This window comes from Thermobia domestica, chromosome 8, assembly GCF_964235325.1.
Source record: "Thermobia domestica chromosome 8, izTheDome1.hap1.1, whole genome shotgun sequence".
NCBI classification, from domain to species: domain Eukaryota; kingdom Metazoa; phylum Arthropoda; class Insecta; order Zygentoma; family Lepismatidae; genus Thermobia; species Thermobia domestica.
The window spans coordinates 133,471,118-133,488,466 of NC_137461.1; the positions used below are offsets into that span (position 1 = coordinate 133,471,118).

Genomic DNA, 17,349 nt, shown 5'->3' on the forward strand with positions numbered 1-17,349 from the left:
CAAAATGGCTCGAAATCGAAAGCAGATAAGTGAGTCGTGATAGCAGTTTCTCATGTAAAATAATATTGTCTAGGGCGCTCTTGTTCCACATTTCGATTATATTTTATCTATTTGAAGATATCACATAATTACTGTAAAATTAGCGGTATTTTGATTTCGCCGGGATGAAGACTCTTAAGAGTGTTGGCCCTGTTTTTTCTTATTCAGTATATAAATAAATAATCTTCCAGCAAAAATTAATCCATCAACTGCATCAGATTGGCAAAATATGACATACTTCTTAACAATATAAAATTAGTTTTATTCTGTAAAACTATGTACGAGATTTTACTCTGCTGAAGTATATAATTTTGTTCAGCTCAATGTAATTAATCCTTTGACATAATACAATATTGTAGTTAAACAAAAAAATAAAGCTTAATAATCAAGATATTGGGCTATATCTCATAAACCACTGCCATCCCCGCTGGTCTAATAGTTAGCGCGCGTGCCTTTGGTACTCGTAGTCCTTGGTTCAATTCCCGGTCGGAGAACGTGCAAAATTTAATTTTACAATCATCCACTTTCATTAACCATCCGTCTCCTTTAGCCTAAAGGGAATAATCGTGGGACGGTAAACTAAAAAGAAGAAGTCATAAATCGTATATTATCGTGTTGTCAGTAACATAATAAAAAGTTTGGTTAGTATATGCTTTAATATCAGTTTCATCTTATTGAATGACATGATTATCATGCAGCAGAAAGTTTTTGGTTTACATTTTTTAGACTACGTATGAGAATTTGCATTAGATAGTTATATTTACAGTAGTTTGTTCTTCGTAATGAGATTTATCTTTTTAGTGTAACATCCCACGATTATGCCCTTGAGGCTAAGGGAGAACGATGATGAAGGCAAGTGATGGAAGAATTGGTGGAATGAAAAAGTGGGAGGAAGCGGGAGCATCCCGAGAAAACCCACGAACACGATGTTGTTCACCCCAAACTTACTTGGCTGGGGATCGAATAGAGACCCCATGCACCAGAGATAAGCAAGCGGGGATACGGACAAAATCTCGCGGCCGAAACATCGCCGCCCAAAATCTCGCGTGGCCAAAACCTCGCCGCCCAAAACCTCGCGGGACAAAATCTCGCCGGGCTAAAACCTCGCCGCCCAAATCCTTGCGGGACAAAATCTCGCCGGGCCAAAACCTCGCGGGACAAAATCTCGCCGGGCCAAAACCTCGCCGCCCAAAATCTCGTTTGTCAAAACCTCGCCATCCAAAACTTAGCGAACCAAAATTTTAGAGTATCTCTAGCTACGGGCGCCGAAATCTCTAGCTACGGCTGTATATATATATATATATATATATATATATATATATATATCCCCCTCCCCCTCCCTTTTGTTGTGCCGACAAAGTGAAATTATAAAAGACATCCTAGGCTCGAACCTCATCTATGTTGAAAATTTGATTGAGATCGGTAGGATGGCTCAAGAGGTATAATGTAACAAACATAGTCATTTAATTTTTATATATATATATATATTTCCAAAGCATGCATTATAACTTTTCTTGTCATTATTTTAATGTAATTATGTGTTATTACTAAATATATACATATAGTAATATATAGAACATTCTACATTGAAGAAATCGTCGTGAAGAGGTTTTATCCTGACGACATTTCTTCCCAGGCGACACTACGTCTCGCTTAATTTAGACCAGGCGAGATTCTGTGTCGCGAGATCATTACAACGAGGTTTTGGTCAGGCGAGATTTTGGCCCGGCGAGATTTTGGCCAGGCGAGATTTTGTCCCGCGAGGTTTTGGGCGGCGAGGTTTCGGCCCATCGAGATTTTGGGGCGCGAGGTTTTGGGAGGCGAGGTTTTGGTCCGCGAGGTTTTGTACCCAAACCAAGCAAGCGCTCTACCACTGAGCCATCATTCTCCCATGAGATCTATCGATTGGTATAAGCAGTAGCGTACGCAGGAATTTATTTCGGGAGGGTCCAAACTCAATATGAGGGGATTTTACATTAAAATTCCTAAAATTGACCATAAAATTAGGCTAAATTTACACAAAAGTTGGAATTTCGGGGGGTTCGGACCCACTCCCTGCGTAGTCCCTGGGTATAAGCCTCAACCTTTTACCCCCATGAGATCTATGGATTGGTATGTCTACCCCCCCCCCCCCGTTAAATGCTAATGATGTAGAATTTACGTCTCACGTTGATTGATTTGGGTAAATTGAATATATTCAATTAAATTAACAATGATTTATTCTGTAGGTTTATCAGAACTAATATTATGAATGTTTTTCTGTGAAAATTCACGGATAACAATGTATCTAAAACCGCCTCTATACTCTGATCGTATTAGCATTTTTCTCTCTTTTGTGAGTGGAGTTGTATTGTAGTGCAATATTTTTATGTTACTGTTTATATTTTGTTTTTTCCGGTACATTACTAATACATGTAATAAAAAAGTGTGACCCGCAAATGGCCACTTGCTTCTTTTTTTTTTTTTTTTTAACATTATTTATGAATCGCTACTACTTCTGTCTGTTTTGCCACTTTCTATGTTGTGTGTGTTGACGGGGTGCATACTATTTGAATGCAGATCGCCGTTTCATTGTCTAACTTGCAAATCTCGGTCACAGATTGGCACTGGAAATAAAACCTCAACAGTCAACGACCTCATCTGTAGGCACTGTTAAGTTGGCAAGACGACAGCCAGATGTCTCTGGTAGTTCCATGAGGAGTAATAAATGTCGTTGTTGCAAGTGTATCCAACCGCCATTGGTTGAATTTGTTGTATATTTCGGTTTATGAATGACGTGGCTTGTGCAACTTAGTACTCTGACTTAAAAGAAACAATGAGGTCATCATCGCAGAAACGAGAGCTCGTCATTGGCCTGTTGTGTGTCCAATCCAATCAAGATTGTACTTACGTTCTTAAGCTCTCGCTTTATGTTAGCCTTCCATTTTCTCTACCTATCTAAAGAACTTCTATGCTGGCTTTCCAACTAACATTTGGTGCACTTCGTGTACTTGTTATGTAAACATTTTTCGCCCATTGTTTAATGTTCCAGTGTGACTGCTCATTCTAGCTTTGAAAATGTGTATAACTTAAAATAGTCTGACCAAAGTACACATACTTACACTATGTGCGTGCGTCACACTTAGATTGTGGGTGCGTCACTGTTGGGAGAAATAGAACTAGAACGGGTACAATCTTCTACTTAACAATTTATATTTTCAAATAACATCTATTCCAGTAGAATAAAAACATATCAGCTAGATTCGATTGGTGTCAAACATCATATTTTTTTCCCTAACTCCATGAGAAGTCAATTTGCGATCTAATTAAGAAAAGCTCAACTCTGATGTAGCTATAAGGGGGGCGCGGTGGCTCAGTGGTAGAGCGTTCACCTCCGGTGCTTGGGGTCCCTGGTTCGATCCCAGCTGGCGCCGTGTGGACTTTGTGGTGGACAAACACCGTGCTCGTGGGTTTTCTCGGGGTTCTCCCGTTTCCTCCCACTTTCTTCATTCCACCATTTCACTCATCTCTCATTATCACCGTCTCCTTTAGCCTAACCGGCATAACCGTGGGACGTTAAACTTAAAGATTTCATTTCATTTTCTGATGTAGCTATGATAGAAAGAAAAAGTGCTTTTTCAGATGTATTATATCTTTTGTTTACAGATTAATAACATCAAATTTATTATCTAATGATAGCGTCTTGAAAATTTTCCTATGCGAACTTCGACCAGATATCCTTGTACTAGTAAAAAATTATGATAAATGGATATCAATAGGCAGTGAAGGCCTCTACAATTACATAGGGCAAATCAGGAAACCACCTGGGGACCCGCACTTCGGAGTAATACTCTTTTGTGTGTGTGTGTTTGTGTGCGTGTAAAGTATTTACGTACAACAGATTATGCCTCATTCCATAAAATTATGAAACTTAAAAATCCCGAATAGTCAAACCCCAGGACACCATAAATAAAATATTTCCATTATTTCTTCTACCTAAATGTTCAGTATATTCGTGTGCCCCGTTGCCCTTCTATTCATTCTGTAATATTTCTTAGATCAGAACGTCTCCGACTCAGTGATCAGTGACTCCGACGAACCTTCAGGGCCTTATGCAGAGTCGTTCTGACGCGTGATTAGTACTATACTAAATAGTTCAACTAACATATGTTTCGTGCAGTAGTCAGGCCTTTAGTATGACGCTAATCATACGTCAAAACTACTCTGCATAAGGCCCTCAACTCACTCTGACTACAGCTGTGTAGCCAGAACATTCAACTGCCGGGGGAGTCTGGTATCAGATTAAAAATGATGGGCCTTATGCAGAGTCGTTTTGACGCGTGATTAGTGCCATTCTAAAGAGTTCGACTAATATATGTTTCCTGCAGTAGTCAAATCTTTAGTATGACGCTAATTATACGTCAAAACGACTTTGCACAAGGCAGAACATGTTATCAACCGAATGGGGTGGGGGAGTGAATTATGTCGAAATAATTAGAACTTCATGTACTAAACAAATACTTCTAAAGTGTGTACACCTTCTTGAGTAATTTAATTGGCAAAATCTTGGCGCGTTACTTTCTCAATGTTCATAACCTGCAACATGCTTAGCTAAGTCTCTTAAACACTGACTACTGAACACAAAACAAAATCACGAGTTCTGCTTCCTAGAGAAGGAGTATTTGTATAAGATGATGTTATATTGACTGCTATTGTCATAATCGTTTCTGATTTTGCCATTTATCTTACCGAACTCCCTCGTAGGTATATGGATAACGTAGGAGACTCTCACTGGGAGCTCGTGTGGTTCGGATTCCACAGTAAGCAGTAAGTATACGTTTCATAGAGCCTCGGTGCTGAAAGGAATGTAAAACTTCAAACCAGCCAACGAACCTATTTATCCTATAAACACGATATAATAAGTATAGTAAAGAAGTAACTAGCCAAGATGGCAATAACTCCGAATAGAGTGATTTTGTCAAAGTTGAATTGAAAAATGTAGAGCGACTGAAGCATCTCATTATATTATGAAAAATTATATTTAACATATTAAACCATTGTATATCCACTGCTGGTTAGATGTCTCTTGAGCTCTTCTCCACAATCATCTACTTTTCTGAATTATTTTTACACTACCCCTGTTCTTGATTTCATCGCACCATCTTGTATTGCAACGTTTCTTATGTTTTTCTTTGTCCCTTAATATCTAATCAAGAATTGTTTCTGTTCTATAATTATTTCTTCTTTTCAATATGTTCAACTCACTCTGACTGCAAATCCTTTTTATTTTCGTGATAATATCCGCCATTCTCGTCCTCTTTTTGATCCATGTGATTATTTTGCTATATTTGCGATTGGTTTCCAGAGTGCAGCACTCCATGTTTCGCTCTGAGCTGAGGCAGATGATTAATCTCAGATTTTGTTAGACTGTTGTTGGTTTGTTGAAGTTTAGGTCCCTTTCTAGCACTAAGGCTGTATGAGACGTGGACCTACAGTTTAAGATACAATTCGAAATACCATAATGCTTCCAAATTATAGTGCTTTCGCACTGTAAATCAAATCTATATGCAAAAGTAGCCACGCTATCCAACAAGCACTACACAGACTGTCGGTTTGAATCCGAAGGACTGAAACATGGAACAACTATCAAATTGCATGTTCCAGATTCAAATTTGCAGACCAAAGCGCTGAAAATATATTTTAGAGAAGCTATTTATTAGCGATTGTTCAGTTCTTTCTAACCTCATACAATTTAGCATTCAGGAACCATCTGGGAAGAAATATTCAAAATGAATTTACAAAATCCATGGCAAGCAAAAGCAAAAGTTTAAGAAAAGTTAACAAAAACAAGTACTACTCCATTATTCTTGATTGAAAACGAGATATTGGGTGATATCAATAAAAATAAGTGGTGTCCCGACAAAACGTACCAGCGACAAAACGTACCACTTGAATTTTCGCGACAAAACGTACCACTTTTGATGACCTGTCATAAATGACAACCTGTCAGGGATTAATTAAAGCATTTCTGATATGTATTCCACGACAAAACGTACCACTTATATAAATTACAACCTGTCATGGACTAATTAAAACATTTCAGATATTTAATCCGCGACAAAACGTACCACTTCAAGGAAAAAGTTGACCTTGAGTGAGTGCAGGCTGGAAAGGAATAAAACCCCATGTACACCATAAAAGATCTTGTACAGCGGGGGACACTTCTAAATGGTACAGCCATATGGAGATTTACGGCTAAGGTGTACCATTTAGAAGTGTCCCCCGCTGTACAAGATCTTGTAGCTGTCATAAAAAAAATCTTGAAACTCTACCATATTTCCCCGTGTACACACAGTCTTGAAAGGGTCATAAAACATTTTTTCCATCTTGCAAGAAGTTCAACAGTGTCCAACTTTTTGGGCCGTCTTGCTTGCTACCTGCTATCGCCCTCCCGCTGACATAAAAGAAAATCCAGTTGCGCCGCTTCCGAAACAACGGTTTCTTTTGGGCTGGAGGGGGAAGAGCCAAAATACACATTTTTACGACTGCCAGGGAAAACAAGTGTCTCTTCTTTTGTTAACAGCTCGGTTCCATGAATGTAGGCATCGAAATAATTTAGCTTCCTCACAGATATCAAAATAGCATACTGAATTCAGGATGGTACTGCAAGCTAAATTCTGTAATCATAGCAGCTTTAATCGAAGTTATTATCTTTCACAATTACTAATTTTCATAATAATAATAATAATAATAATAATAATAATAATAATAATAATAATAATAATAATAATAATGTTTTTTCCGATAAACTGATTATATATATATATGATGGATTAAATGGAAATTTGAACCGATATACATAGTTTTCAGGGTTGTACTTGAGCAGAAATCCTTAGGTTTTGCAATTATTCTAATTATGCCTATATTTTGATTGTAGATAGAAACTGCGGTGGCTCAGTGGTAGAGCGTTCACCTCCGTTTCTTGGGGTATCTGGTTCGATCCCAGCTCGCGCCGTGTGGACTTTGTGGTGGACAAACACCATGCTCCTGGGTTTTCTCGGGGTTCTCCCGTTTCCTCCCACTTTTTTCATTCCACCATTTCATTCATATCTCATCACCGTCTCCTTTAGAATAACCGGCATAACCGTGGGACGTAAAACTTAAAGATTTCATTTCATTTTTTCGCAATAATTCTGTAAGAAGAATAACTCTTTATTTTAGTTTTATCATAAATTTTAGATGTTATTCTACTTGTTCTTCTTGGAAAAATAACTAGATACTATTCTCTTATTAGCAGCGTTATTCACATCTATATCAGTAAAAATGAATGTGATTAAAGAAAAAGAAAAAAAGAAAGATAGCTAACTGCATATATTGAAAATTGACTGACTCAGTTGCAAGTAAACCGTTTGACATTATAGCTGAAACAAAGATAAAACAAACTTACTTCGGTCTAGTATCAAGTCATTTCAATTGTATTGTTTTCCAGTAGTTCACCTCCAACATGCTAAAGCTCGCAGTCAGGGGCGGTTTTAGGATTTTAATTTTGGGTAGGTCCGCTCCTCGCGTATGGATACATATGCATATTCGATTGATTAATGACAATAGGAAATTACTTTTACAGTAGTTGTTGATGCTGTTTATTAAATAATTATTTACCATTAATAGAAAAAGTGAAAATTATTTACTTTTTACTATATCTTTTAGTGTTTATATATTTTCAGTTTTATATATTTTTGGGTAGCCCCGTGTCTACCCACTAAAACCGCCACTGCTCGCAGTACGTAAAAGGTTCCACAGTTCACAGCCTTAAGACATGTTTGGCCATATATTAAGCAAACAATGCAAAAGGATGCGTAAGACGGCCCTGATCCCCCATTATCTGACCCTATGATTTGATTGAAACTACAAAAAAACATACAGGTATTTTGATATTGATAATGATATTTTGTATTGTTGCTATTTACATTGACAATATAAATATGAAAATTAAAGTATATATGATACTATTGCATATAGTATAGAATTATGTGTACACTGAGAAAAATCCGTTATTCGGACAGCGGTATGTTGTACAAATATATGGAATCCTTACGATTAGTACGGAAATCTGTACGAAGCATACGTTATCCATATACTACATAGTTACTGCCTTTTTCTCATTTAGATATTATATCATGTCGCTGCAGGGTGTCTGACATCTAACAAACTTCCGTATACTACACATGTATACGTATATTATATACGTCAGCTATATATTTCATACATCCATCTGTATGTGAGATTCTGACCGCCTATGGACAGTTGTTTCTTTCATCATGAGTGACGTCATTGAACAAAGAACAACTTTCGTCAGTCATTCGTAAGTAGTTGAAATAAGAATGACTGTCATTGATCCTCAACTCTGTTAAAAGAGTGGAGTGAATACCATGGCCATAACGACGTCTTATCCAATCCCTCACCCATAGTCGCTTCCTACCATTCCTAGCAGCAGCATAATTACATGCTACAAGTACGGTAGGTATAAGAACAAAAAAAAAAAAAAAAAAAAATTGCTCTTCCACTCCAAGTGTACTAGCAGCGTGCTCCATGTTACACGTACAATAAACTGCACTGTACTGAAACTGGGAATTGAAGAAACAAAGACCCTACGCGGTAGGAAAGAAGCATGGAAACATCCTTTCTTTTCCTTCGGGACAGATGGCCTAAATCTACACAAAGGTTGCTCTTTTATATATTCCGATGCACATTTCTGAGGATCCATTTCGCTACAGATGAAAGAAAGTATGCAGACATGAATGAGTGAAAAAAATTGTTCGCGCCAAAAGAAAAAGGCCAAGGATACAAAATCTTGACACTGACTTCACAAACAATAAAATATAAATATACAGCAATTAATAGGGTCTATAAATAAAATGAAAGCTATATGCACAAACACATCATTTTGATCACTCGTGAAGTTAATGATGTGATAAATTAACAACTTACGTCAGGAATTTTATGACACTTTTGGTTTCCTCTTGCGAGAGACGTGGCCATATGAATATGTGTGTCAAAAGAATATAATTTCTGCTGTCATCGAAATAGCATATTGAATTCATCACGGTACTTCAAGCTAAATTCTGTAATCACAATAAATTTTAATCGAAGTTATCATTTCTCATAAGTCATTGTTCAACATTCATCAAAATAGGAAATAAGTAGCAAATAGGAAGTTCAGCTGATAGTATTTCAAAACTAATAATAATAATAATAATAATAATAATAATAATAATAATAATAATAATAATAATAATCATCATCATCATCATCATGGGCTTCTAAGAATGGAGTCAACAGATTTTGGTGAATTGGCCTCCGAACCTATATGGTCAATAATAATAGTAATAATATAATAGTTGTAGTAGTAGTAGTTCATATTTCTAAAGCTTATATTTCATCTACAAGTGTTTTTCTTATTAGCTATATTGTACGTATAACGAATAACCTATCTCCTTTTGCTTTCCTGGTGGGAATTGACCCCTTTTCATTTTCTGTTGCGAATTATCCGTGACCCGGTTATATATATATATTGCCCACTAGCCCGGTCAATGAAGGGAAAATGTCAGAACAAATTTGTAGCAAGATGAATTATCTACCAATCGTTAGCACACATGTAAAGGTATAATTTCTCAAAATTCTCCTAAATTCTCCCCGATGTTTATCCCGCTATTCCCCTAAACCCCCCTGTGAAGCGTTTATGGCATCACTCATATCTTCGTTACTATATACCCTAGCGCGTTCACTCTTTCCCCCCCCCCTAAGATTACGTAGTACAAATACGATTCAGTACAATTTATAGCTGGAAGTAACTGGTTAGGGGATATTTGTAAAAATCGAGACCCCCTCCCTCTGGAAGCGTTTACGGTATCACTCATATTTTCGTTATCGTACAGTCTGGCTTGTTTGTTCGTTTTTCATTTTATTTCTAAGACTACTTCTACAAAGAAGGTTCACTAAGATTTTTAACAGGGAGTAACGGTTTGGGAGATATTTGTAAGATGAATCGTGAAAACACCTGCCCGCATCGTGAAACACGGGCCAACAGAGCTGGCATGGCGTAACAACTGACTCGTTATCCCATCCCCCTTCTCTGATATTACACTTGTCTTACTTTTAGATGTGATTTAATTAATGGATAGAATAGAAACCCGCGCGTTAAAGACGTCATTATTTGTTTGAGGGAAGAAGCCGAGAGATCACACTGTGCATTTTTGAGGTCAGAGTTAAACATTCGAAGCTCCAAGAGGAAGAAGAAGTACATAAAGTATGATGAACGCCTTGAAAGAACAGTGAAGCGCCACTATGAAGAAAATGGTAGTCTAAGATCTTGCTTAAAGGCAATAGCTTACATACAGAAACTGGAATAAACTACAAGAATCTTCTAAAATGACAAGAGACCAAAATATTCTTGCTGCTGATGTAAATAAAATGAAAAGCAAAAATATAAAATACGTACCAAAAAAAAAGAAAAAAAGAAAAAGAAAAAGGAAAAAATGTTGACGATAGCTTAACCACAGCTGATTTTAAACACGCCAAAGTAGTTATATTTATACATTATATAGTTATTTTGCCAGTCCAAAGCCTGGATAAAGTGTGATGGAAATCAGCAAATATTCTAATATTGCATATGCAAGATTCTTGCTGGTCTTGGTCTGGTGATAATCTTGCAGGTATGGTTTTCGCGTTGCGAGAATCTTGCAGGCATGGTCTTGGTCTTGCATCGGTACTTTTCTCACAACCAATCTGTTCAACTTTTAACCTTATTTTATCCGGTATATATATACTTATATACTGTCCTATCAAGTGGTACGTTTTGTCGCCTGTCATTATTTGATGGCTGATTGGAAGACTCTTCGCAAGTAGCCCTCCAGGCAAGTGGTACGTTTTGTCGCTTGTCATTATTTAAAGTGTTTTTAGAAAACCCTTCACAAGCAGCCCTCAGGGTAAGTGGTACGTTTTGTCGGTGGTACGTTTTGTCGCTAGTACGTTTTGTCGCGTATTCAAAATAAGTAACTACACCTGAGAAGTGCTGCTCAAGTATCGGAGTAACTACACATGGAGTAACTACACGTCTTCTCCCTCAATTTCGTATCAATAAAACTAGCCACTACTCAGGTCGAGACTGCTCCAAATTTATGAACGTTCACTCGCGTTTCCTCTGCGCGTAGCGGTGAGTCATATCAATAAAAGGAGTGATTACTCATTTCTCCCATTGTCGGGCGGTCATTTCGTTGTGATTAACCTATGGCGTAGTATCCTAAACGCCATGGAAGGCACAAGTAGCAAGAATAATTTCAATTAAAGTGCATTTGTGGATATTATAAAAGAATTTCTAGTGGTACTTTCAAAGCAACAGTTACCAGAAAGCAAACGAAGGAAGGCCGAAGGTTTGAAGGCAATTACAGTGAAATGCAACGATATATCAAATACATCTACGACTGAGACACAAATTCAAAAGAGAATCTTTAATATTCGAGCGAGAATAAAACAAAAAATACTAACTAAAAAACCGGGAAACAAGAAAGTAATACTGAAACCATGGGAACCCCTATTGGAGCTGATGGATCTTGATTCGAATCCAGCAATATCAAGATTAACATGACAAACGCATATCACGTGTTGTCCAAGGTCTTTGTAGATTGTTTGACTTTAAGAACGAAATGAGACCCTTGACCCCTTTGTTTTCTTTATTTAAAAAAAGTCCAGCCAGCCACGTCATAAATTACGTCCATCTGATTGGGTTTTCCACACCATACCTGTCCCCTTTCGCATTGATATAAACCAAATACATTCACATGTATACCCCTTCCTATCAACTTTGAGTTGAATTGATTTTGAGTTTAACGTCCCTTTCATTAGCGAGGCTATATGAGACGGGATCTACTGATTAACGTGGAATCCGAACCACATGAGCTTCCGCCGGAAATTGAACGCGGGTCTCCCACGCCAAAGGCACGTACGCTAACCGGTTAGGCATGAAGGAGCTCTTTCTGTTAACATATTCGTCTCCAAAATACTAGGTTTCTTCATTGCCATGTGTGTATAGTCAAGTGCTCCGATAGCATCCGGAAATGTATATTGTTCTTGCCACTCTGCCTTTGCTGTTTGCATATTATTCACACTTGCCGGAAACAATCCAGTTTTCAGATTTCGCAATAATCGCATCCATTACACTTGTAGTAGTCATAGACACAGTACTTTGAGCCACACCAGAATCTTCTGACACTCCGACCTGGAATCCCGGATCACTCACGTAACGCAAGAAAACACGCATTTTTTCATTACGTAGTGCGCCACCCCGACTTTCGGTTGATTCTCCTAAAAAATGATGTGCTAAGCAATCTACATTTTCTTTCATGAACCTATAATTTTTTTTGTAATCACCATTTGCAACATTTCTATGCAGCTTAAAAGTTTTTCTACGCTGCAAAACCATCATATACTCTGCCATATTTTGCACGGAGCCACTTACTGAGCTTGTTCCACAAATTTGGAGAAACTTTGATCCGTCGCACAACAACTTTCTAAAAAAAAGAAAAAAGAAAGAAAGAAAGAAAAGAAAAAGAAAAGAAATATCCCTCGTATTATAGAGAATTAAACACGAAAATGCGCAAAAATCGAGTTTTTATATTAACAATTTCCTGTCGGAAAGCTCCCGAACCTCCCACTCAACTGAGGGGCATTCTAAACCCCCGGAAGAATCGCTCCTACAGCAGACAACACCTAAATCCGCTCATGTTCAAAACATGACTTCTATATGCATTAAGTCAAGAAGACACACACATACAGTGTATAGGACGAAAGAAACAATTCAATATGGCACATCAAAATATAAATAGAACTAGATGAACTTCTTTGAAGACACCTCATTTTAAAAACAAAAGGTAGGAAAAAGATGTCGGTGTTCTAAGCTTAGAAATTATTTCTAAATAAGAAGTAAACTCTTTTCACGTGCAAAGCGATTCATCAGTTACTGTGTATAAAAATGGATTTATTAAAGATATTTAGCATATATTCTCCAGTGACGGTATGTCTTGATCACTAAAAAACCAGAGGCGGTATGCCTCACTGAAAAACTAGAGGCGGTATGACATACCACCGCATACCGTCTCACTTCGACCACTGGATATTACCCATTGCTTCCCAACCAATTCTCTGTAATATTGCAATTTGTAAATAGACACCGCTAAAAGCGAGCATATTCTATCTTGACGATATTTTAACTGGGCATATTCTGTCTCAACATTTTACCTTTGATATTGTGGTACGGGACTGGCGAAGGACGCCGCGAAGATCCTTCACCCTAGGCCTTGCAAAAGCTAAGGCCCCCTACACCAATAGAGAGTTAAGCTCATTTTGAACATGATTTTACACCGTTTTGTTTATATAAAATAATGTGCTTAATATCAAACTGTGCTTAATATCAAACTGAAAAGCAAGGCAATAGCCACGGATGGAGAAGGTGAAAGTGAAGGCGGCGGCGGCGTCTCTGATATCGTAGTATGTCAAAATATACTACAGTATCACGTACAGTTATGTATTCGAAAGTGTATTTTCTCTGTTAATATTTTTGGCCTAGTAAAGTTCAAATAGATTAGTTGATTTCAGTTAAATTTTCTGCAGCTTGTGAATTTGTGATGTAATCTGATATAAGAGAAAAAATATCCTATGGTTAATCAGTTCATTCAGAAGTAGTAGACGAGAACAAGGTCAATAAATGATGTCCTCTTGTGAAATTAGTAGAGTTATACGTAAATTATTGTGATGATTTATGAATTGAACTATCAGCTTTACTTTCCTGCAGAAATTTTGCAATTAACGATGGTACGTTGCTGTATACCGTACCTGTGACTCCTAGATTTGATAAGAGGCTAAATATTTTGATTGGATTTCAAAATGGTCTTACCTGCCCGCAAGGTTATTGTGTACCAACACTAATTTCTGTGTTATTGGTGTTCCCTAACCTCCTAATGTAGTTCGAATTTATTACTGCCTGCTTACATCTTTTATGTGAGTGTATTGGGTTGCCTGTCTTCAGATATGCAGAGAAGGACAATTAGCTAACTTAAGCAGATAAATTGATATAAAAGCGCCAGAACTATTGATACAGAAATAGTCATACGTCATAGCTCTCTCAGATCTAGCATACTTTTATACGAGTTGCAGACAAGTTACAAAAGTTCTGTTTGAAGAGAGTAATGCTGAGTTTTGTGTGCAACATTAAAGTTATTAATTTTTGCAACATTAAAGACATTAACTGCTATTTTGAATAAAGTTACTTTATTCATAAATCCTCTTTATTTCACTATTGTTTTGTGTCAATATGTTTGAGTAGAAATGTTATGAATAACATTTAAAAACTTTCTAGTCGAATTTTAAATCTCTATAAATTTACTCTTATGTTCGCACATAAAATGTGACTCTAGTTCTTCGTAATTGTAATTTATACCTGAATTCTAAGTGATAATTGACTAGAACAAAAAGTAAGTGTATGATCAATCGTTAGTCATTGGATGGTTGTAAAATGAATTAACAGTTTTCGACTACGTTCCTTTAGAAAAGGAAGGAAATTCCCACAACGTATTTCATTCGTTGTATATGAATGAATTCCAACTCAGATTGATTAACTGTACTGTATGTTCTTATACAAACCGACATTAAATAGGGAAGGAACGTACTATTTAAGCTCGCTGTATGTTGACCAGAGGACAGAACAGTCAAGGCAAGGTTCAGTACTATGATCAATACAGCAAAACATTGTACTACATATTCATTAGGGCACGTGCTATGCAAAGGCCTCTCCAACGCTGTGACTGAGACACACAGTCAGTGCATTCAGGCCTGTCTCTCCGCATCCTCTTCTGCCTTGACTTGGCTAGTCTTCCTCTGGTCAATCTGTGGTCGGTCCTACGTGGGCTTCCAAGAGTTCCAGCTGGCTCAAATATTAAATTTAGTGCAATGGAAGATCACCTTTCATTCGTACAAGAGATTTTTCTCCACTGTGCCATCTTGCTTCCAAGAGAAGTGGATTACAAGACCTTATTACTAGGAACTCACGATACGAGTCGAGACAGGATTTTCCTGACAAAATTCTAGTCGAGACACGGCTTTTTCAATAGAGAAATATACATTTTTCGAGTCGAGACATCACTTTTACAGCACATTTTCGAGACGAGACAGCCACAAATCTTGTCCCGTTCGCATCCCTACTTATTACAAATCCCGACTATCCTACTGCCTGTACGTGTACTCATGTATATCATATGATTGTATTATATAACAGTTGAAAGTTATTCGCTGCCTTCTGATTTAGTAGCATAACAAATTAATATGCCTACACATTTGTCTAACGAATGTTACCAGAAGCTTTATGTTATTATTATTATTATTATTATTATTATTATTATTATTATTATAGAATGCGTTGAAACATGGCTGTTTTTGTTAAAGAAATCATATACACTTTCGGATTTATTGAAGGCTTAAAATTAATAATAATAATAATAATAATAATAATAATAATAATAATAATAATAATAATAATAATAATAATAATAAAACAGAAATAATAATGTTATCTTAAGTGAAAATAAGAGAAATACACGTAACTTCCAAAATTTTAAGAGCTTCTTCATTAGCTCAACATTTAAGTGGATGAGGAAAACTTTCGCGGGTGCTTATGAAAATAATGTGAGAACTACTCGTATATTGTGTTCCAGCAGATTTTAATTTGACACAAAATGGAAAGGAATCATGAATAAAACACAAATGATAGTTAATGTCATTTAAATAAACAACACTTTCTCTTCGGATATCCTTAAAACATGTTCGCTAAGAGCATGATCCAAGATATCGTGTATGCTTCAATCACGAATATGTTTAACACACAACACGAAGTTTTATTGTAATTTTTTTGGAAAGAAATAGCAACTAATTCTCATTTATTATGTCAACCAACTTGACAAAATTTTATGTATACTTATATAAGGTAGGATAGGAAGTGTTGATGTATATATTTTTCAGATGCTCAATAGTGCATACACGTACATAGTGGGATATTTCATTTACACGGAGAGAATTAATCTAAATTTTGATAGAAATTATAAAATATGCAACTAAAGGCTTTATGATCATTTTTTTTAATAGTATAGCCGGATAAGGGAGTGAAAAGTGCCCTTACAGATGTTGCTGTTATATTTATACCAAAGGTACCTCACATCCAAAGACAACTTTGGCCAAAAATCAACTTCAGATTCATTAGAATTTCAAAGTTATTGTTTTTTTTTAAAAAAAAATGAAACATTGTTCATGTGTCGGAAACGAGTTCCGAGGTGAAACAAAATATGCATATACTTTGACCGAAGGGCCTTACAGGAATCAAGAAACAGTGTTCTCTCATTTCGCTCTTCAAATTTCTAGCGAAAAGCGCGTCGAAAATATTCGAATTGAAATCTTTTTTCTTTATGTTTTTGTGATCCCCTTCTATTTTCCAAAACATATTTTGACTATAGTTTGATATATGTTATGCAACTATCAAACCACTTTGTAAAATAATGAGTAAAAAGTTGGGACACTGTACATTCACCTACAATGTAGGCAACCCACGTTACAGCATATATGTTTTGACGGGCACGAATACTGTCAAAAGTAATGGTGTAATGCTGTAATTCTAGGCCAGAAAGTGAACAGCAAGTCGCATATGTGTGCATCAGTCATGACGTCCTTCAAAAAAGACATTTTACCCTGTAACTTCGGAATCGCGTTCTGTTCATGAAACAAGCTCATAACAAATGAAACATCTATTGTGGAACGAAACTTCATAATACTGTTGACCATTTGGCACTAATCTTTGATGGAAAATATACTCGACAGGGAAAGAGTTCGAATAATGAATATCAACAAAAATCGTACTCTGGACGAAAAAAAAAAAAGTTTCCGCTATGTATTTACAATTTGTACTACGACTGGTTATATTGCACATATGCTGGGGCCATATACTGCAAACACAAATAACGCAGCAATAGTAAAATGTGTGCTTCAAGATCCAAAATGAATAGCGAGTCTCATGGCACAAGGTGATGTTCGCTGTGTGAATCGCGGCTTTCGGGATGCAACAGAACTTTTGGAAGGGAATTTACAGTTTTAATGCCTGCACTGAAAGGTAAGCGCGGGCAATTGACTACGGCTGAGGCTAACTGTTCCCGTTGTGTTACAAAAATTCACTGGGTTGTTGAGGTCAGTCGTCGTATTCTTGGACAAAAGTATACCGTCTTCTACATCACCAGTTGG

At 36.8% G+C, this 17,349-nt stretch overlaps 1 protein-coding gene across 3 annotated transcripts in view; it reads left to right on the forward strand.

Annotated features, from left to right (window-relative positions):
• Positions 1 to 17,349, forward strand: part of mtgo (miles to go) — an 813,614-nt gene that overhangs the window by 383,576 nt on the left and 412,689 nt on the right. The gene's annotated exons all lie outside the window — the stretch shown is intronic.